Source organism: Eurosta solidaginis, chromosome 1, assembly GCF_040869045.1.
Source record: "Eurosta solidaginis isolate ZX-2024a chromosome 1, ASM4086904v1, whole genome shotgun sequence".
Classification (NCBI taxonomy): domain Eukaryota; kingdom Metazoa; phylum Arthropoda; class Insecta; order Diptera; family Tephritidae; genus Eurosta; species Eurosta solidaginis.
The window spans coordinates 257066438-257091117 of NC_090319.1; the positions used below are offsets into that span (position 1 = coordinate 257066438).

The 24680-nt window shown below is 36.3% G+C and overlaps 1 pseudogene; it reads right to left on the bottom strand.

The window, feature by feature from the left end:
- Positions 1-458: 458 nt before the first annotated feature.
- Positions 459-17658, bottom strand: LOC137240389 (vacuolar protein sorting-associated protein 33A-like; annotated as a pseudogene).
- Positions 17659-24680: the final 7022 nt, after the last annotated feature.

Below are 24680 nucleotides of genomic sequence, written 5' to 3' on the forward strand. Positions count from 1 at the left end.
AAAAACGTGTCAGCTGACACGACCTAACTTATGAGTGTGCAATGTAAACGAAAACTCACCGACGTTCAACGCACGTACGTACGTAGCCCGGAACGTAGAAATCAAAACAATTTTGATTTTTTCCGTAAGAACGTGTCAGCTGATCGCTCTCTCACAAGACAGAGTTGCCTATTAATCATTTTGTGTGCTATGTTTGGACCAATTGCAGTTATTATACAAAAAGGCCTAATGATTGTTTAAAATTTTGTTGAATTATCCTAAAATTATTATTTAAAATTGGAGGTTACAAATAAATGAAAGAAATTCTTATTCAGTATTTGTTTCTGCCATTTGCACAATGAAATATTGTAATTCCAAAAGTTGGTGTTTGCATAAGCATGCATGCAAACCAAATATTATCGAAAATAAAGATGTTGCAGGCGCAAACTTCGGTGGAAAGCAGCGGAACTTCACAAAATCTAGTAGGTCACTTTCACCACACCAAAAACTTTAACACAATTTTTAACATAATGTAACAAATTTACTTGCAAATCCTCTTATTTGCCCTTTTGCTAAGTTCGTATCACTAAACTGTTGAATAAATAACTCCAATATTGAATAATGGAAAAATGGCCTTGATTAAATTACTTCACAATAACACTTATACTTCGCACCTAGCTGTCTTATTAACCAAACTGATAGCTTAAATGAAACTGACTTTCAAAATAATACTGCTATGGCTCGCTAGATAACGTCTTAATTGAAACTGCTTGATAGCTCAAATCAAACTGAATTCCAGCACCTCTACATTTGCTGCCTTTTATACTCTCTGATTTCAACATTCGCATCTTCTAGGCGCTTCCAGAATCTACTAGTTGCCATCAGCTCTCAAACTTCTTAGCTGTAACTACAATTGCACGATTTTATAGCTTCTCTCATTGTATACTTTCAGGAGTATCTCAGATATATGCATGTGTTTGTGCTTTGATTCCCCGCTGCTCGTATACGCACATGTTACATATGTGTAGACGCAATTATTGTTTCGTTTATGTAGATACATAATGATTGAATTATTGATGTGAATTCACGTCACTGCTTAGCATCGGCTTAGAGATAGCAGCACCCCTTAGTTTTGCTAATATTCGTAACAATAATTTAAGCACGGAAATACACTGATTGGAGTTTTAGAGAGTAAAAGGTAAAATTCTGAACACATTAACTGAATAAAAAGTGTACAAATAATTGTTAAATAACAAATACAGACAGTGGTAGTTTAACAAATTCTGCTGTGGTAAGTGGTGAATGTGACCTACTAGAGGTTTTGTGAAGCTTGCTTCACACGATTTTTCGTCCCTGCAACATCTTTAATTTCGATAATCTTTGTGCAAACTGCTCAATGGCAACAAACGGTGTGAAGTTAGCCCCCCCCAACTAAAAATGTTTAATTTTTTAAAATGCTAATCGTTTGATAGTCGTTTGATAATGATTGATACGCTTCTATTTTCGTTTGATAGTTATTCGTTTGTTAGAAAAAAAAAATTTAAATATCTATGTGAAGTTAGCCCCCCCAACTAAAAATTTTTAATTTTTTAAAACGCTAATCGTTTGATAGTCGTTTGATAATGATTGATACACTTCGATATTCGTTTGATAGTTATTCGTTTGTTAGAAAAACGAAATTTTTTAAAATATCTATGTGAAGTTAGCCCCCCCCAACTAAAAATTTTTAATTTTTTAAAACGCTAATCGTTTGATAGTCGTTTGATAATGATTGATACACTTCGATATTCGTTTGATAGTTATTCGTTTGTTAGAAAAACGACATTTTTTAAAATATCTATGTGAAGTTAGCCCCCCCAACTAAAAATTTTTAATTTTTTAAAACGCTAATCGTTTGATAGTCGTTTGATAATGATTGATACACTTCGATATTCGTTTGATAGTTATTCGTTTGTTAGAAAAACGAAATTTTTTAAAATATCTATGTGAAGTTAGCCCCCCCAACTAAAAATTTTTAATTTTTTAAAACGCTAATCGTTTGATAGTCGTTTGATAATGATTGATACACTTCGATATTCGTTTGATAGTTATTCGTTTGTTAAAAAACGACATTTTTTAAAATATCTATGTGAAGTTAGCCCCCCCAACTAAAAATTTTTAATTTTTTAAAACGCTAATCGTTTGATAGTCGTTTGATAATGATTGATACACTTCGATATTCGTTTGATAGTTATTCGTTTGTTAGAAAAACGACATTTTTTAAAATATCTATGTGAAGTTAGCCCCCCCAACTAAAAATTTTTAATTTTTTAAAACGCTAATCGTTTGATAGTCGTTTGATAATGATTGATACACTTCGATATTCGTTTGATAGTTATTCGTTTGTTAGAAAAACGAAATTTTTTAAAATATCTATGTGAAGTTAGCCCCCCCAACTAAAAATTTTTAATTTTTTAAAACGCTAATAGTTTGATAGTCGTTTGATAATGATTGATACACTTCGATATTCGTTTGATAGTTATTCGTTTGTTAGAAAAACGACATTTTTTAAAATATCTATGTGAAGTTAGCCCTCCCAACTAAAAATTTTTAATTTTTTAAAACGCTAATCGTTTGATAGTCGTTTGATAATGATTGATACACTTCGATATTCGTTTGATAGTTATTCGTTTGTTAGAAAAACGAAATTTTTTAAAATATCTATGTGAAGTTAGCCCCCCCAACTAAAAATTTTTAATTTTTTAAAACGCTAATCGTTTGATAATGATTGATACACTTCGATATTCGTTTGATAGTTATTCGTTTGTTAGAAAAACGACATTTTTTAAAATATCTATGTGAAGTTAGCCCCCCCAACTAAAAATTTTTAATTTTTTAAAACGCTAATCGTTTGATAGTCGTTTGATAATGATTGATACACTTCGATATTCGTTTGATAGTTATTCGTTTGTTAGAAAAACGAAATTTTTTAAAATATCTATGTGAAGTTAGCCCCCCAAACTAAAAATTTTTTATTTTTTAAAACGCTAATCGTTCGATAGTCGTTTGATAATGATTGATACACTTCGATATTCGTTTGATAGTTATTCGTTTGTTAGAAAAACGACATTTTTTAAAATATCTATGTGAAGTTAGCCCCCCCAACTAAAAATTTTTAATTTTTTAAAACGCTAATCGTTTGATAATGATTGATACACTTCGATATTCGTTGGATAGTTATTCGTTTGTTAGAAAAACGAAATTTTTTAAAATATCTATGTGAAGTTAGCCCCCCCAACTAAAAATTTTTAATTTTTTAAAACGCTAATCGTTTGATAGTCGTTTGATAATGATTGATACACTTCGATATTCGTTTGATAGTTATTCGTTTGTTAGAAAAACGACATTTTTTAAAATATCTATGTGAAGTTAGCCCCCCCAACTAAAAATTTTTAATTTTTTAAAACGCTAATCGCTTGATAGTCGTTTGATAATGATTGATACACTTCGATATTCGTTTGATAGTTATTCGTTTGTTAGAAAAACGAAATTTTTTAAAATATCTATGTGAAGTTAGCCCCCCCAACTAAAAATTTTTAATTTTTTAAAACGCTAATCGTTTGATAGTCGTTTGATAATGATTGATACACTTCGATATTCGTTTGATAGTTATTCGTTTGTTAAAAAAACGACATTTTTTAAAATATCTATGTGAAGTTAGCCCCCCAACTAAAAATTTTTAATTTTTTAAAACGCTAATCGTTTGATAGTCGTTTGATAATAATTGATACACTTCGATATTCGTTTGATAGTTATTCGTTTGTTAGAAAAACGACATTTTTTAAAATATCTATGTGAAGTTAGCCCCCCCAACTAAAAATTTTTAATTATTTAAAACGCTAATCGTTTGATAGTCGTTTGATAATGACTGATACACTTCGATATTCGTTTGTTAGAAAAACGACATTTTTTAAAATATCTATGTGAAGTTAGCCCCCCCAACTAAAAATTTTTAATTTTTTAAAACGCTAATCGTTTGATAGTCGTTTGATAATGATTGATACACTTCGATATTCGTTTGATAGTTATTCGTTTGTTAGAAAAACGAAATTTTTTAAAATATCTATGTGAAGTTAGCCCCCCCAACTAAAAATTTTTAATTTTTTAAAACGCTAATCGTTTGATAGTCGTTTGATAATGATTGATACACTTCGATATTCGTTTGATAGTTATTCGTTTGTTAAAAAACGACATTTTTTAAAATATCTATGTGAAGTTAGCCCCCCCAACTAAAAATTTTTAATTTTTTAAAACGCTAATCGTTTGATAGTCGTTTGATAATGATTGATACACTTCGATATTCGTTTGATAGTTATTCGTTTGTTAGAAAAACGACATTTTTTAAAATATCTATGTGAAGTTAGCCCCCCCAACTAAAAATTTTTAATTTTTTAAAACGCTAATCGTTTGATAGTCGTTTGATAATGATTGATACACTTCGATATTCGTTTGATAGTTATTCGTTTGTTAGAAAAACGAAATTTTTTAAAATATCTATGTGAAGTTAGCCCCCCCAACTAAAAATTTTTAATTTTTTAAAACGCTAATAGTTTGATAGTCGTTTGATAATGATTGATACACTTCGATATTCGTTTGATAGTTATTCGTTTGTTAGAAAAACGACATTTTTTAAAATATCTATGTGAAGTTAGCCCTCCCAACTAAAAATTTTTAATTTTTTAAAACGCTAATCGTTTGATAGTCGTTTGATAATGATTGATACACTTCGATATTCGTTTGATAGTTATTCGTTTGTTAGAAAAACGAAATTTTTTAAAATATCTATGTGAAGTTAGCCCCCCCAACTAAAAATTTTTAATTTTTTAAAACGCTAATCGTTTGATAATGATTGATACACTTCGATATTCGTTTGATAGTTATTCGTTTGTTAGAAAAACGACATTTTTTAAAATATCTATGTGAAGTTAGCCCCCCCCCCCCCAACTAAAAATTTTTAATTTTTTAAAACGCTAATCGTTTGATAGTCGTTTGATAATGATTGATACACTTCGATATTCGTTTGATAGTTATTCGTTTCTTAGAAAAACGAAATTCTTTAAAATATCTATGTGAAGTTAGCCCCCCCAACTAAAAGTTTTTAATTTTTTAAAACGCTAATCGTTTGATAGTCGTTTGATAATGATTGATACACTTCGATATTCGTTTGATAGTTATTCGTTTGTTAGAAAAACGACATTTTTTAAAATATCTAGGTGAAGTTAGCCCCCCCAACTAAAAATTTTTAATTTTTTAAAACGCTAATCGTTTGATAGTCGTTTGATAATGATTGATACACTTCGATATTCGTTTGATAGTTATTCGTTTGTTAGAAAAACGACATTTTTTAAAATATCTATGTGAAGTTAGCCCCCCCAACTAAAAATTTTTAATATTTTAAAACACTAATCGTTTGATAATGTTTGATACGCTTTTATATGCGTTTGATAGTTATTCGTTCGTTAAAAAAAATTTAAATATCTACATATGTCAAATTGCCCCCAGTTGATAATTTTTCAGGCTCTAGAGGCCTAGGAGCTCGAAGCGATGTCTATGTCATTCTCTGGTTGATAATACGTGATAATGCAACTGGCTGCACTCCCCTCGTTGCGGCTCTTAAGTTAGAAGGGCATACAAATTTTATGTCATTTTTATATATAGGAAGAAGATAAACATTAATTTCAGGGTACCTCTTATCCGTAGTTTTGATTATATCTGTTAAACGGCTTTAAATAAACCAAATAGTTTACTTTTATGTCATCAGCATCTTTATTTGATATCCATTTTGTACAATTACATAAAAAATTCCGGGGTCCCTAATATGGGTTTCGACACCATAGGCAATAATAATAAAAAAGACTTTAGCCGATTGTCATATCCAATAGGTATACAAAATTTCATGAGAATCGGTCCAGCTGTTTCGGAGGAGTATGGTAACGAAAATTGGGCCACGAGAATTTTATAAGGAGAGTTACATACATATGTACAAACTTACATACAGGTTCAATTAATAAAAGAGTGTTAAAAATATTAAAATTTCATGTGAAGTTAATCCCCCAATTGATCAGTTATAATTTTTTCGAGTTGGGTACATGTATGCATATTTTTCTGAGTTTTGGTATTTTTTCATAACGAATTTTGGTCCCAAAAATAAACGCGTTGTGGCAACAATATAATGGAGTAGAATTCAAAACTACATACATATATTAAAATTTTAACCTTTATTTTTCATTGATTGTTGTGCCGTTAACTTCAAGTGATAGCCACGTCGGCGCCGACGAAAATCAACATACTGTAGACCATTTAGTTGAATAATTAGGGCTGATCACATTCAACACGGCGTCTACAGACTACAACCACAATAAAGATAAGCTTGGCGACAACCGTAGCGAATGTCAGGGTCAAATAGATCATATTGCACAGAGTAGTGGGTGATGAAAGCAAGTCTTTTCTGTGACGTTGTAACCGTGTGCAACTCCAGAACTTCTAGGAAAGTGAGACCGCCCAAGGCAGGAACTGCACTGGAGGGATGACGCAAACGTATATATTCTGTAGTTGCAAACAGTGCACAACGGGACAGGTACTAAGAGATTGTGTCCACGACGTGCTTGTGTGTTTTTGCTGGAAAAGATAGGGGAAGATGGGGGCGGGGGCTGATGCTCGGCATTGCTCCTGACTGTGCTACTATGATTATAGTGATGGGTTGGAGCGGCCGTAAGAGTAGGAAGCGCCGATCGGCGCCAGCAACAGCGGGCAGTAGATATAGTATGCAAAGCAGGGTTGCTGCTGGAGTGTTGCACAGGTACGCTTCTGCGTCGGCCGCGGGGCATCGTTAGACGTGAACAGCAGGGAGCCACAAATGCGTTGAAAATTTTTCGGGGACGGGTATGGAGCAAACCAGCTGCAGGGAACTGCTCCGAGGATAACAATTTATGGGAGGGACGCAACAAATAAAACGGAAATTGCAGTTATGCTAGTTTCGAAATTAAAAATGAAGTAAATGTAAAATTATCAATATTTGTGATTATTTAGAAAATAAAACTATGTAACACATTGTTTTAACACGAAAATAAAATAATTAAAAAAAAAATTTTAAGTTAAACGGTTTCATTGAAAACAATACTTACATGAAGTAATAATAATACGAAAAGCTAGAAAATAATTAGGTAGGTCCTAGGTACTAGTCATCACACTCCTTATCAATCTATGGCATAGATCAGACAATTAAATAAAAGCGTTGGGCGCGCAAAATTTCTAAAAATGTGAGGCGTAGCATAACCTGATTACGATTCAGTTGGCTTTACTTATGACTATCTATAGAAATATGACGCGGAAGCAGAAGCGTACCTGTGCAACACTCCAGCAGCAACCCTGCTTTGAATACTATATCTACTGCCCGCTGTTGCTGGCGCCGATCGGCGCCTCCTACTCTTACGGCCGCTCCAACCCATCACTACAATCATAGTAGCACAGTCAGGAGCAATGCCGAGCATCAGCCCCCGCCCCCATCTTCCCCTATCTTTTCCAGCAAAAACACACAAGCACGTCGTGGGCACAATCTCTTAGTACCTGTCCCGTTGTGCACGGTTTGCAACTACAGAATATATACGTTTGCGTCATCCCTCCAGTGCAGTTCCTGCCTTGGGCGGTCTCACTTTCCTAGAAGTTCTGGAGTTGCACACGGTTACAACGTCACAGAAAAGACTTGCTTTCATCACCCACTACTCTGTGCAATATGATCTATTTGACCCTGACATTCGCTACGGTTGTCGCCAAGCTTATCTTTATTGTGGTTGTAGTCTGTAGACGCCGTGTTGAATGTGATCAGCCCTAATTATTCAACTAAATGGTCTACAGTATGTTGATTTTCGTCGGCGCCGACGTGGCTATCACTTGAAGTTAACGGCACAACAATCAATGCAAAAATAAAGGTTAAAATTTTAATATATGTATGTAGTTTTGAATTCTACTCCATTATATTGTTGCCACAACGCGTTTATTTTTGGGACCAAAATTCGTTATGAAAAAATACCAAAAATCAGAAAAATATGCATACATGTACCCAACTCGAAAAAATTATAACTTATCAATTGGGGGATTAACTTCACATGAAATTTTAATATTTTTAACACTCTTTTATTAATTGAACCTGTATGTAAGTTTGTACATATGTATGTAACTCTCCTTATAAAATTCTCGTGGCCCAATTTTCGTTACCATACTCCTCCGAAACAGCTGGACCGATTCTCATGAAATTTTGTATACCTATTGGATATGACAATCGGCTAAAGTCTTTTTTATTATTATTGCATATGGTGTCTAAACCCATATTAGGGACCCCGGAATTTTTTATGTAATTGTACAAAATGGATATCAAATGGATGACATAAAAGTAAACTATTTGCTTTAATAAAAACCGTTTAACAGATATAATCAAAACTACGGATAAGAGGTACCCTGAAATTAATGTTTATCTTCTTCCTATATATAAAAATGACATAAAATTTGTATGCCCTTCTAACTTAAGAGCCGCAACGAGGGGAGTGCAGCCAGTTGCATTATCACGTATTATCAACCAGAGAATGACATAGACATCGCTTCGAGCTCCTAGGCCTCTAGAGCCTGAAAAATTATCAACTGGGGGCAATTTGACATATGTAGATATTTAAATTTTTTTTAACGAACGAATAACTATCAAACGCATATAAAAGCGTATCAAACATTATCAAACGATTAGCGTTTTAAAATATTAAAAATTTTTAGTTGGGGGGCTAACTTCACATAGATATTTTAAAAAATGTCGTTTTTCTAACAAACGAATAACTATCAAACGAATATCGAAGTGTATCAATCATTATCAAACGATTAGCGTTTTAAAAAATTAAAAAATTTTAGTTGGGGGGGCTAACTTCACATAGATATTTTAAAAAAATTCGTTTTTCTAACAAACGAATAACTATCAAACGAATATCGAAGTGTATCAATCATTATCAAACGACTATCAAACGATTAGCGTTTTAAAAAATTAAAAATTTTTAGTTGGGGGGCTAACTTCACATAGATATTTTAAAAAATGTCGTTTTTCTAACAAACGAATAACTATCAAACGAATATCGAAGTGTATCAATCATTATCAAACGACTATCAAACGATTAGCGTTTTAAAAAATTAAAAATTTTTAGTTGGGGGGGCTAACTTCACATAGCTATTTTAAAAAATTTCGTTTTTCTAACAAACGAATAACTATCAAACGAATATCGAAGTGTATCAATCATTATCAAACGACTATCAAACGATTAGCGTTTTAAAAATTTAAAAATTTTTAGTTGGGGGGGCTAACTTCACATAGATATTTTAAAAAATGTCGTTTTTCTAACAAACGAATAACTATCAAACGAATATCGAAGTGTATCAATCATTATCAAACGGCTATCAAACGATTAGCGTTTTAAAAAATTAAAAATTTTTAGTTGGGGGGGCTAACTTCACATAGATATTTTAAAAAATTTCGTTTTTCTAACAAACGAATAACTATCAAACGAATATCGAAGTGTATCAATCATTATCAAACGACTATCAAACGATTCGCGTTTTAAAAAATTAAACATTTTTAGTTGGGGGGGCTAACTTCACATAGATATTTTAAAAAATTTCGTTTTTCTAACAAACGAATAACTATCAAACGAATATCGAAGTGTATCAATCATTATCAAACGACTATCAAACGATTAGCGTTTTAAAAAATTAAAAATTTTTAGTTGGGGGGGCTAACTTCACATAGATATTTTAAAAAATGTCGTTTTTCTAACAAACGAATAACTATCAAACGAATATCGAAGTGTATCAATCATTATCAAACGACTATCAAACGATTAGCGTTTTAAAAAATTAAAAATGTTTAGTTGGGGGGGCTAACTTCACATAGATATTTAAATTTTTTTTTTTCTAACAAACGAATAACTATCAAACGAAAATAGAAGCGTATCAATCATTATCAAACGACTATCAAACGATTAGCATTTTAAAAAATTAAAAATTTTTAGTGGGGGGGGGGGCTAACTTCACACCGCTATGGCAACAGTGCTTTGCTGTAAACAATACACAAAGAAATATGTTATGTACATGTACACAGACGGACACATTGATTCCTACGGGGTTGAGGGTTCGGTCAAACGTGTTTCGTACGACAAACGTCCGTACGTACGGCACACGTCGGTGGGTAACTGCCGCTTTAATCGAAATCAGTGAAAATTTTCTTCTGACTTGACATTCATCCAATGTAAACTTTACCAAGTACCTCTTTCACTGAATTCGAGTTTTGTTCTACAAGGCTTTGTATGGAAAATTATCAAGAAGAAGCAACCAGGTGTTGGGATAACACCACCTCTACTGAATTCGCCTTGGTAAACAATTGCCGTCTTTCAGAGAGTTTTACAGCTCCGACTCACGCTCAATTCTTACGGGAATGCTCTGGATCATTGAGAAGCAGATGTGGTGAAATTTTCGCACACGTGAAATGTGATAGGCAGATGTCGCCGCTGTTTTTCATTTAACTCATACGGCGAAAGGCTAAGCAGAGACATCTATTTTTGAAAAAGTAGGTATATTAAAGGCCGCGTTGCCAACCTATAAAGAAGTAATTAACAAATTATCTGGCTCACAAATTGAACCAGACTTCTTATCTGGATTTATCTGGCTCAAATCGTTGTTGTTGCATTTACATGCAAAATTATTTATCTGGCTCAGGATTTTGCCACCGGATGATAGCTAATGTTCATCTGCACGGCGAATTGATTGAATTCGCTTTGCCACCACATGGTATAGATTCGCCTTGGCTGACAGAGAGAACGGCCGTCGCGAATGGCCAGAGAATGGAAGAAAGGTGTGTTTTTTGCTCACGATTATTAATTTGAAGTGCCATGAATTGCCCGTTTGTGTTTCAAATCAGCTTTTCTTTTAAACGTCTATACAGAAAATCAGACTACATATTATTATTAATTTCTAAGATATAGTTAATAGATTAAATGTGAGCAGCCAGTTAAGCAAGTATTTTAAAATATGTAAATATTGCAATGTACCAGTCGTTTACAAAAATTTTTGAAAACACTATTGAACAAATAAGGCTGTTTACTATTGTGAACGTTTTTATCAAACATTCGCCTATGGTACAATTAACTGGTAAAGGCACCAGAGTTGCATTTTACATGTTTTTTCATTCGAGGCTGACCATAGATTGTGAAACTTTGTTTACATTTTTTGTTTATTTACATTTGTTGTGAAAAATTTATATTTCGCAGTTTTTTTTTCAAATAATTTACTAATTAATACTGTAACGAATTTTCTGCAAATCCTCTTATTTGCAATCCTCTGCTAAGTTCGAATCACTAAACTGTTGAATAAATAACTCCAATATTGAATGATGGAAAAATGGCCTTTATTAAGTACTTCACAATAACACTCAAACTGTGCAACGAATAGCTTAATAACCAAACTGATATCTTAAAGGAAACTGACTTTCAAAATAATAGTGCTATTGCTCGCTAGATATCGTCTTACTCGTAACTGCTTGACAATTCAAATCAAACTGAATTCCTTCTTACTCGCTGGCGCCGCTTTTATAGTTTACGCTGCATACTTCTAGGCTCTTCGATTTCCAGAAGTTACTAGTTGTTTCGGCTACAAAATCGCCAGCCACAACTACGTGCACAAATTATTGCTCTCTCTTGTGACAACTCAGATAAGGTATATGCATGTGTTTGTAGTTTACAGTCTCCCGCACACACATAAGCGTATAAGTAAATTCATCGGTGTGTGACATCTCATCTCTCGCTGCCTTGTATGTAAATGTTGCTCGTCGGAATGTGTACATATGTGTAGACGCAATTATTGATTCGTTTATGTAGATACATAATGATTGAATTATTGATGTGCATTCACGTCACTGCTTAGATCGGCTTAGAGCTGGCAGCACTCCTTAGTTTTGCTAATATTCGTAACACTGCCCTCCACCTAAGTCTGATCGTCCCGATCAGACAAATCTCTCGATCTAAACGCTGCTAGCATCGCCAAATGTACCACTCTTCTACTCCGTGGTTTCTCAATGCTTTGTATGCGGTAGATGGTATCACTGAGCTTCTTCACAATCTTGTACGGGCCTTCCCAACTGCACCGAAATTTGGATGGAACAACTTTCCGCCGGTGAGGGTTGTATAACAGTACCAAATCTCCCGCCAAGAAACTTTTCGAATTATTGTTCTCATGGTACCTGTGTTTCATCGTACCACTCAATACCCTGGTTCGTTCCTTTACACTCTGTTGTTTGGCCGATGAACTACTTCGTAGAGCTTGCGCTGGACGGATTTGCTTTGCATAATCAGTATCGTTCCCACGTTTCCCCACAGTAGTGCGCTCTGGATTGAAACTACCCTCGCATTCCTTCTCGAAAATTCGTTGCTTAATTTTCCTGCGTCTTTTAGGTTTTGTCAATGCCAGTGTTTCTCTCGCAGGTACTTTTGATTTTGATTTATTTGGCCCATTCGATCTATCAACCTTTGCCTTCGACTTTCGTGGTCTTTGTCGATTCTTTTCCACCAGTACCCGATTACTGCTGAACCCTTTTTCCAAACTACAGTTAAGTGGTATGTCCTGGTTCTTATAGCACATAATTTTTCTCCGCATATCGATCCTGATGTCATGGTCAACCAAGAAGTCCACTCCCAATATGACTTCATCAACGATCTCCGCCACAACAAATTTGTGTAGAACCATGACCTTCCCAATTAGGACTTCACATATTACTTCTCCCTGAACTTGGTTATATTCGCCTGTGACCGTACGCAACCTCGCTCCAGGTAATGACTTTATTCCCCTGTAGACCAAATCAGATCGAATCAAGGAATGAGATGCCCCCGTATCTACAGTCAGTACACGCTCTTTACCATCCACATTCCCTCTGATGGTAAGACTGCTTGATTTCCTTCCAATCTGCGACACAGATATCACAGGACATTCAACAGCCGGGGCAAGTTTTCGTTCTTTACTTTCGACACGCTCTTGCTCATTTCCGCCAGCTTTGCGTTTACGGCCACCCACATTGTTGGAACTATTAGGACCAAGATCGCAATGACGTGCAATGTGACCTGGGTTGCCGCACTTGAAACATTTAATAACTCCGGCATTCTTCTGTTGAGATCCCTTCAGTGCTTCCAAAATTGTTTCTACCCACTCTGGCCTTTCTACTTCCACACGGCGTGCTTTGAAAACTGGCTTACACAGAAGCGACGCTGTTTCCTGTATCAGAGCATGCGATATCGTTTCAGCAAATGTTAGTTTGGGATTCGCATATGTAGCCCGCTTCGTTTCCACATCTCGTATGCCATTTATAAAACTCTGGATTTTTACTCTCTCGGTGTATTCCACGGGTGCGTCCGCATTTGCGAGATGAGCCAACCTTTCAACATCTGAAGCAAACTCCTGCAATGTCTCATTTGCTTTTTGGTAGCGGTTTTGCAACTCAATTTGGAATATCTGTTTTCTATGCTCGCTTCCATAACGTCGTTCTACAGCAGCCATCAATGCTTCATAATTGTTCCGCTCTCCTTCGGGAATCGTCTGCAGGATTTCCGCTGCTGGTCCCTTCAATGCCACGAACAGAGCTGCAACTTTATCTTCAGCATTCCATTGGTTCACTGCTGCGGTCTTCTCAAACTGTAGCTTAAAGACCTGAAAAGGAACAGAACCGTCAAAGGATGGTGTCTTTACCTTTGGATTACTCGCTGAAACAGCTGGGCGGTTTAGTTGTAACTGCTCCATACGACCTTTTAACGCTTCTATTTCGGCATCAATTTTGTCCTCGAGTTGTAAAATTTTTGCATCCTGCTCTTCCAGTTTCACAAAGAGCTGCGCTGATACCTGTTCCGAAATTTGTGCCGACATTTCAGATATACGTGCCTCTTGCGCTTCCAGTTGAGATGCCAAATATGTCTTCTGTTCTTCCATCTTGGATGTTATACGTGTCTCCTGCGATTCTAGTTGTGATGCCATATATGTCTTCTGTTCTTCCATCTTGGATGTTATACGGTTCTCCTGCGATTCCATATATGTCTGCTGTTCTGCCAGTTGAGATGACACTGTCGATGTTTGAGCAGATATTGCAGCTAAAATCATGTTCAAGTCTGTACTGGTAACCGTCTGCGATGTTTCGTTCTTCTCTTCAATTTTTGTTGTCTCCTCGCCATCAAGATGAAAGACATGCTCTTCCACATCAATTCCTTCTGCTTCCATTGCTTCTCGTAGCCGTGCCTGAAGTTCGAGTTTAACGCCGCTTGTATTCAATCCACGGCTCTCCAACTCCTTCTTCAGTTGCGGGATCTTCAATTCACTTAACTTTGCCATGTCCTTGTTGTCCTCTAGAATTTATTCAACAATTCCTCTTCTGACACCAATTGTAACGAATTTTCTGCAAATCCTCTTATTTGCAATCCTCTGCTAAGTTCGAATCACTAAACTGTTGAATAAATAACTCCAATATTGAATGATGGAAAAATGGCCTTTATTAAGTACTTCACAATAACACTCAAACTGTGCAACGAATAGCTTAATAACCAAACTGATATCTTAAAGGAAACTGACTTTCAAAATAATAGTGCTATTGCTCGCTAGATATCGTCTTACTCGTAACTGCTTGACAATTCAAATCAAACTGAATTCCTTCTTACTCGCTGGCGCCGCTTTTATAGTTTACGCTGCATACTTCTAGGCTCTTCGATTTCCAGAAGTTACTAGTTGTTTCGGCTACAAAATCGCCAGCCACAACTACGTGCACAAATTATTGCTCTCTCTTGTGACAACTCAGATAAGGTATATGCATGTGTTTGTAGTTTACAGTCTCCCGCACACACATAAGCGTATAAGTAAATTCATCGGTGTGTGACATCTCATCTCTCGCTGCCTTGTATGTAAATGTTGCTCGTCGGAATGTGTACATATGTGTAGACGCAATTATTGATTCGTTTATGTAGATACATAATGATTGAATTATTGATGTGCATTCACGTCACTGCTTAGATCGGCTTAGAGCTGGCAGCACTCCTTAGTTTTGCTAATATTCGTAACAATACAATAGAATTTCGTTTTACACGGAAATAAGTTTTAGTAAAACATTTTGTGTGGAAGCTCCAAATAGATTACACAAACAAATCCGAAACAATAACTAAAACCAGGAAGAATTCACTGGTGCTTACCATGTACGCTAATCTTTATAATTGGTATTAACCGATTTTGAGGATAATACTGCATTTGCTGCGCATCTTTTTGAGCAACTACATCATTGTTGTTGTTGTAGCGATAAGGATAAGGACACTCCCCGAAGGCCTTGGGGAGTGTTATCGATATTGATGGTCCTTTGCCGGATGTAGATCTGGTACGTTCCTGTAACAACCACCATTTAGTATCCGACCATCTCGGGAACGATTTCGTAAGATCACATGAAACCTAGGCCATCCGCCCTGCCACCCCCTATATCCATGAGGAATTTGGTGTCGCCAGAGCCTCGGCTGTTAAAGAAACAGGATTCGCTACAGGTAGGTGAGCTTGGCAACTGGGTTGGAGAAGCATATATATTGTGCTGACAACCCCTTGAAACGGTTGCGCTAAACAACCCCACACAGGCATACCTGCCGCGGGTACATTCTAAGCCCCTAATGCGCTCGCGCATTTCTTCGCATCGGATAGCACTTTGACCCCGGAATATGGATATTTTACCAGGCTATATACCCCTGGGTAGTGTCATCAATACGACAACCTGCGGAACTGACAGATGAGATATGGTGCAGATACGTAAAGAACATTTTTGTCGCCAAACGGGAAAACGGTTGCTAAGCCACTAATATGGGAGTACGCTACGCTCACGTTGCGATCTTCCGTACTCCGTTATTAATATTATTTTTATGTATTGTTTTTTTTTTTTTTTTTTTTTTTGTTCTTAATTTTATTATTATTAGTTTTACATTACTAATACAAAAAATTTTATATAAAAATAAAACAAAAAATATATTATTCTAGTATATTTTATTATTTTGCAATCAATAAAAGTATGCTTATTTATGTTTGTTGTTGCTATAACAAATTCAACATTATTATTCTCCTATTGCGAAAGAAATCTTAATAACAATGAGCCTTCCGCAAACGTACAACCGCCACTGAAAAATATTAAAACTACTCGAGGAATGCTTAGAGCTGAACCTTCGATTGGGGTAGACTAATTATGACGACCACCAATACCAATCAATTGAGCTTGAAAATCTTCAAAAGTTGGACACGGTAGATTATTGATTTCACTCTTTAATGATAGCCAACCTAATGTTTTAATTGTTTGTTCAACAATACGTGCGGTCTGTGGTGCATAAAAACTATGAACATAGCTTATATCTTTCGGTTCCACTTCGATCACATCGTCAACAGTCAAATTAAGAGTCTATAAAATAATGTATAGAAATTTAATAAAAAAGCTTATTCATCCCGTTGTGCAAGGAAATATCTTTCGTAATACTGCATATGCACGTGATTCGGACTGAGTATACAAACGCCCAGCCTTCTCCAAATTGCTTATTTTAAGCAAAACATATCAACACCATATGCATGCACCAGCTCACGCTTGTAATAATTTAAAACCTACAAATAAAGATATGCAGTCAACATCGGGTATTTACAATGACTGTGTGATATAAAATTCACCTTCTCTTTAAATCCGGAAGCCGCAGCACATTGCATTGTTATTAAACGTAAAACATTTCGTAGAACACCTTTTTTAGCTATCATGTCCTCAATATATGCACTAACATTTTATATATCTTCGCACATCATAAATTCTTGCTCAGCGGTAAGATCATCGGAAAATTCAAAGTCGTCCAATTTATTACGAATTAGTTCAGCAATGGTTGTATGAACTGCTACAGATTGCTTCTGTACCAATAACGCCGGTAGCGTCTACAAAACGTTTCATATTCTGCACCGATGCATCCTGTGCATTAGCATTCATTTGAACACTAAATTCACGAGCATTTCGGGATAGTATTTTCCCTACCTCATTAAAGTTTTTCTCTCGTAGTTCAGCATACAAATTTTCTCCTGAATTCATAAAAATCGGTTTATTTCCAGCATGGCGGAATGATACAAGGTCGCAGCATGGTGACATACCTACAAACATAAATAAAAATTCCATGTACTTGGTTTTTGTAAATTCGATGGACAAATGTCAAAATCGTACTGCGCCGGAAGTTGATGTATCAAATCAAATAAAAAAAAGTTTATAATCCGCTGTTCCACGCTGCCACCTTGTATCGTTGCGCCATGATTTCCGGCTACAAGTTGTGATTGCTATTGTGAATGATAACAAAGTGTGATATCTTCTGCAGAGACGTCAAAATTCCAAAGTGATTGGATCACCTGATTTGTAATTGACTATCGCTGTCTCATTCTGTATCTCTTTCTGTCAACCGCTGAAGATAGGCGCCGCCATATCGAACACCCTGTCAAAACGCTAAAAAGTAGCCATATTGAACATCCTGTCAGGCAGTTGACAGATAAGATATCACACTTACTTATCATTGGTGATTGCACAGAACTTTGTTCATCCGTATGCATGTTGTTTTTTTTTTTTTGCGAAAAAATTAAGTGTCATTTCTCTTCATACATCAATTTTGACAGAAGAAATTGAAAAAAACGATTGACAGTTTATGGTCAAGCGGCAACAACAAAATACACGGGAGGGTTGCATTTCCACTTATGCTTACAATGCAACCCTGCAAAAATCGTGTGACCAAAAACGCACACAGCCACACGAATTTTTGACAGGGGTGACGATTTGGAATGAAAAATTGTGCAAATGAAATAGCATGCTGACAAATTTTGCTTTCCCACAATGTATCGTGCTCTCTCGCACCTATTATTTTCATAGGGATAGCAAAATACGTCATTTTTGCGTGCAAAAAATCCGCCATTTCTAATTCTGCAGAAAAGTGGAAAATTTTTTCAATTTCTGTGATTTACATTTTGCAGAAATTAATATACGCATTCTTTAATATTTTTTGGTCTTCTAAAGTGTGTTTTAGCAAAAAAACTCATATCAATGTGTGCATGTTTATAAAGAAAGAAAGTGAAATATGTAATTGCATAGTATAAATAATCGTGAGCAATTCTAATGCAGAATAGTAAATTTTGATTTCCACATACCATGGTTCAATTATGTACAGGTTGGCTCATCTCATCAGCTGATTTTATTTATGTCATTGCATGGTCGAAGGGATTGTCAAAAGGAGATGGCAAACTCAAAATGAAACCAACACATTGGCAACATTTTACTTACACATACAAAAACTGCTAAGTTTTATGTTTCCATTCCCTACCATTCGCACCAACACCAATACACAGATTTTGACAATTTGAACAGGCATATTTTGTTGCTTTACAGATGAGCCAACCTGTATATAGTTGAACCATGCCACATACATACAAGAAAAAAAATCTTGTTACCATTAAGATTTATTATCCAAAATTGAAAAAAAAAAATATTAGAAAATCATTCGTATATCGCACTTCAGCCGAAGCAGACGAAGGATATAGCACCTTGCTAAAGAAAACGTTTTCATAAAAAAATTTTTCTATAAAGAAAAACGCTTACATTGTGAAAATAAAGAAGGTGATACAAAAAAGTGTTGAAAAATCGAACCACGTGTTTGTGCAGTGAGGTGAATCGAGAAAAATTATAATTTCCGAAATCTTTCATGAAAATTATTGGTAAAAATATTTTAAAATAATGAAAATGTGCATTTCTGCACGTGTTTCACAACAAAATTTGGAGAAGAGGGCATAACAGCCATACAAAATTTTCTATAAAGAAAAACGCTCTCGGCATACGGCGGTAGTACGTGTTGACAGCTATTTCCACGTTTATTTTTAAAAAATTTTAACAAAATTAATTGACCAAGCTGAATTGCTAGAAAAAAGAACAGCCGTAAAAAAAATTTCTATAAAGAAAAACGCTCAATTTTCAAGTACGCTAAATCAAATCCGCAACGAAAGAAAAAGTCATAAAGCACACTAAAAAATTTTATAATCGGACTTTACAATTGTAATTGCAATTGCTTTTAATATATTGAAATCACAATAAAAACGAAGCAAACAAGTGAATCAAAGCGTCTGCAAATACAAAAAACCAGCTCAAAACTGCCGCTGCAAGGAGTCGCTAAACCCACGCACGTGGGTAAATTTTTAAAATCTTGACAAAAAGTTGATTGAATGGCGTAAAACAACTTTAAAAAGTGCAATAAATTAAATAATACACATAATACAAATAGAGTCCTTTCCCAACTTAGCAAACAAAGTACGTGGACGTGTCTGCGCGCAAGTGACTCCTCTTCCTTAGGTGCCAATATAAAAAATAATTAAACGGAGTCCCATCAGGGCGTTTGTCTTTTTCCTTGAAACCTAACCAGGTGAGTGATTCTGTTTTTCAAAAAACCAAAAACTTTAGCAAGTAGAGGTGGTGTAGTCTAGGCCCTTACCTTTATACGTGTTCCATTTCTTTTCTAAACTACACATTTTCTTAAAAATGCTGACTGGAAAGAAATCAAAACCCGAAACGTGTCACGTACACGTTGCTTTGGTTCCAGATGGTGGCCCTAGCTAGCTCAGTACGTTTGGCAGGCCGTGGTTCTCAACCCGCCATCTTGGAACCGGACGCACACATATATTTACTTACTTCCGTTCACCTCTTCGGATTCACTTACCCACCGCATCACAGGAATCCCACCCAACCTTGGACCGCTCGCATCATGCAACCCACTCTGCGGTCACCCTAATGCCATGCTCCATACTCCTACTTACCTCCTTATCATTCCATCCTTACATCCCGCCCCAAAAGAAATTAGCAAGCCATACTACTTCTCTTTCCACTTCAATGACGCATTTTAATGAACATAATCTTAAAATCTATACACGAATGAAATAAATCTTATACAAAAAAAATCAAGCTTCGCTTATATTCAATAATTTTTTTTCTTCAAACAACTTAATTTATATATACATATATGTAAATTTGAGTTTAACGCATATGGTTTCTTTCCTCGCAAAAAAAAATGTATATCTTTACACAGACATATAAAAGTAAATAATAAACGTATTAAAACAGTATTTCTGAACATATAAAGAAAATATAATAAACCAAAAAAAATCAAAAATGTGTACATAAATTCCGTATAAAAAAATAAAAAAAAAACATCTATGACTAATATTATTTTGGGACCATGTACCTGGGCCTTTCCGTCGCCAAAATCACCAAACTCTTATCTACTCAACTGGAGTTATGCAAAAAAAGTAGTTTTAACCACACCCTAATGCCTGCCTAAAAGAGCTCTTTTATGTGGGGATTGGGGGGCATATTGGTGCAGGGTTCATACCCTCTGCAAAAAAAAAAAGGTAAGAAAAAAAACAGTCTAAATCGTTTTGGTATATCTTGTGACTGATAGACACCTTACAATTTTAAAGAATTTTCGATCTACTCTGAACATTACGTTTAAGACTAAAACGAATAAGTGACTCGGATATATGTCAATGCACATACATGTGATTTTCGAATTTTAAAACATTTTACAATTTGGGATACGAAAAAAGCAATTTTAAGACTACCCTTACTTGTTTGTTAATTTTCTATCTACCATAAAAAGCTTTTGTACAAATTACATTATGGTGAACTTTTTTGATGAATGCTATAATGAGGTAGGTCGCTCCAACGTTAGGGTAAATGGCTAGGTGAATAAACAAATCCAATTGGACGCAGCTTTCCGAGACGCAAGTAAAAGGATTTATTGGTGATGAAATGGTAATACCAAAATCGTGATGAGATGCAATTACGATTTTTGCTTGATGAAAATGTTGTAGGGTTTTGATAGATCGGAGATCGAATTGTATCGGATTTGTAGGCAATGACGCTGAGTTTGTATAAAATGACGTCGAATATGTAGAAATAATATGGACTTTGTACAAAAACGGTGTTGATTTTATAAAAATGGTTGATACTCGTAACAATTTTGATGTTGAAGTTGCAAAAAGAATTGTTGCATTTGTAAAATTTGATACCGAATTCGTAGAAATTCGTAGTTTTCGTAAAAATTCGTGATTTGTAAAAATTGTGATTCGTAATAAATGTGATTCGCAAAAAATGTGATTCCCTGGCGCTTTAAAAAGGCTTCACTGGCCACCTCCGGTTCCCACTACGAGAATGAAATCTCAATTAGCGCCAATTAAATTCTTTCATTAAGGCTCCCAAAACCGATTTGGCGTTCACGCGCCTTATGTCACACATACATTAATATTATATTGCCCTCATACCTACACGCAATATGAAACGAATGTATCCGCAAAAATTTATTATTTTAATCAAAAAGAAAAATCAAAGAGATAGTCAATTTTTAGAATTTGGGATTACGCAAAAAAACACTGCTTGAGTGGAAATCTTCACCCAGGAAAATCCGTGCCTGCGGATTTATTGAAGAGGCTGGTGACCGAAGTCAAAATCGAGGTCGCGTGAACCCCAAACGGCGCGAAAGTCTAGATGATAATAAAAAAAAATCCTTTAACATTTACGGACTCACCTGATTATTAAATATTCCACATCTCTATGCCGCGAGGAATGCTGTCCTGGTGGTTGGGTTTTGTGTCGCCCTTCTCCTTACCGATTATTGACCGAAACCGCGCTTTGAATTGAAGGCAATTTGCCTTATATAAAAAAACTCTAGAATTATTATTTTCGGCACTACACTGACCCTTTCTGGGTCTCCGCGCACAGGGAATTTAAAAAACCTTAAACGCACACAAAATTTCAAGGATATCTTCCTTTATCAGAAAAGCGGCGCGCGCACTTTAGCTCGATAGGCCGCTATATTTTACTTTACATTTGTTCTCCTTCAGTTACCCTCTTTTATACTATCCGAACCGCTGAAAAGAACCGTTTCCTTATGCCGTTTCCCACGGTCTTTCTTTTGTCTATTGCAATCATAACCACTCTCTATCTATCCCTGTCCTTATTCTCACCATATCATGCACGTCCATCTGGCAATCTTCAACCTAAAGCTTTTTTCATCATTGTGAACTTACGTGAGTTCACCATGGTGTTTTTTTGGGACATTTTCATTTGACGTTTCTCGTGTTTACCTTTTTGGTAAACACAATTTTATAAATTTTATTATATTAAAATACTGATGTGTTACCACAAAAAAAATATCTAGAGATGTTTCCCCCGACGCGTATTAATCTCGAGAACAAAGCTCCGAAGGCGGAAAATAAAAATTGTATCTCTGTCCGGAGATACTTGCAGTGGAAGTTGGTGATTTTCAGGTGATTGTTGTTCTGTTGTGCAATACCCAACAAAAAAAAACTGTGAACATAAGTGCTTTGCGTGGATATAGTTTTGGTCTCCAAACCGGTGTTGGACCTACCCAGGGTGCTGTTTTATAAGCGCGGCCGAAGGCTGCTAACGTAGAAAAGTGTTCCGCGCAAACATACTGTGGATACCACCCCTGGTTTAGGAGGGACCCGCTGGTAACTTTTTTTTTGTTCATATATTTTGAACGATCCAAACATTTAATATTGCTGTTTTAACAGCGTACTCCACCTCAACATGTGAGGCTCTCTACATTAAAGCGGGCCAAGGTCTGAATGAAGCCCAACGCGGGGACGACCCACGACCTGACACTGTCTCCTGCTTCGCGAGCTATGCCGGGCATTTGTGTATGTACTGCATATTGGACCTCCCCGGACGACTTGACCCCCATCGCCGGAGAGAGATTTACGGGAAGTATTATAATATACAAAACTCCCATATAAGCACGTTACTTTATGGATACTTTGTTTATCTTTCTTTCAGGTTGGCTGACATAATGGATCGGTTGTGCTCTCCGGACGACTTGACCCTCGTCGCCGGAGAGATAGTGAGTGAATGAAGGAGGACTATTGTTTGAGGTCCTTGGTATGCCACGCACCTAAGCTTTTTCCCGACAACGTTTCCAACAGGTACATGTTTTTACCTAACGCTCGCGTTACTCTGCATTTAACAAACTTTTTGCAAAACTTTGCGTTTATATTTTTATTAAAGTCGCTTAATACGAAGTTGCGCTTATATATTTCTTGTCCGGGTACAAAGCGCACTTCACGGATTCTTTTGTTGTACCGCGCCGCGTTTGTTTCATAGGTTGCGTGTAAGTTTTCTTTAATTTTCTCTCATCTTATTCTGTCGCTGTCGTTCAGCAACAGTAATTCGCTGTCGTTAAGGGAACTTAGTTTCCGAGCCAGCTTATAGTCAACGCCGCTGGTGAACATGTTCACGCCGAATAAGGCGAAATATGGCGACACACCCGTTGCAGAGTGTACGGCACTGCGCAACGCGCACTCAATCTCTGGCAGATATAGGTCCCAATCCCTCTGGTCTGTTTTTAAATATGAACGGATAGCAGCCAAGACCGATTGGTTGACCCGCTCAGCGGCATTTGATTGTGGCGAGTAAAACGCGGTTTTCAAGTGTTTAACGCAGTACGTTTCTATCATTTTGGCAAAGTGTTTAGAGGTAAACTGTTGCCCATTATCTGAGTGTATTATTTCCGGCACACCAAACTTATGAAAGATTTCCTCGGTGAGGAACTTCACAACATTGGTGGCCGTAGCCTCGCGCATTGACTTTAAAAATGTGAACTTGGAGAAATGATCCACAACTACCAAGATATAGGCGTTGCCTCGTTTGGACCTAGGGTATTTGCCTAAAACGTCTATATAAATTTTCTGAAAGGTCGTTCGGTAACTACCTCCGATCCTATACCAGGTTTCAAAATAGCGTTACTGGGCTTGCTTTCCTTACAAACCTGACAGTCGCGGACGTAGTTTCGGACTTGTACTACCATGTTTGGCCAATAGTATAAGCGTCGCAAGCGATGCAAAGTTTTCGCCATACCGCCGTGCGCAGCAGTTTCGCAACAGTGCGCATTCTCTATTAAGGTCGATGTCAATGCTGCCGGCACCCACAACTTCCATTCATTTTCCTCCAATTCTACATCTTTCGCAATCATTTTTTTGAAAACAAACCCGTCTTCGACTTTCAGGTCCGGCAGCCGCTCAGCATTTTTTTCTATCGTGCCTATCAAATCTAAATATTCCTCCGACTCAAACTCTACCGTATCCATCCCCGCTATCGGTGCTTGAGCTAGCTCCTCGATGCACCGTGACAGTGTATCTGCAACCACATTTTCGGAGCCCTTCCGGTGCTCTATTTCAAAATTAAATGCTTGAAGGTGCAAAGACCATCTCGCTAACCTACCACTCAGATCTTTTAGCCCCATGAGCCACTTAAGACTGGCGTGATCTGTCACCACTGTGAATGGCATCAGATCAATATATGGGCGAAACTTTTGCACCGCCATCACAGCCGCGAGGCATTCCTTCTCGGTAGTGCTATATTTGCGTTGGCAATCGTGTAGCTTCTGAGAGAAATAAGCGATAGGGTTTTCGGAATCATCGTGATTTTTTTGAAATAACACCGCTCCTATGCCATAATCCGAGGCATCACATTGAACCCAAAAACGTTTAGTAAAATCCGGGTGTCTTAGGACAGGCGCACAGGT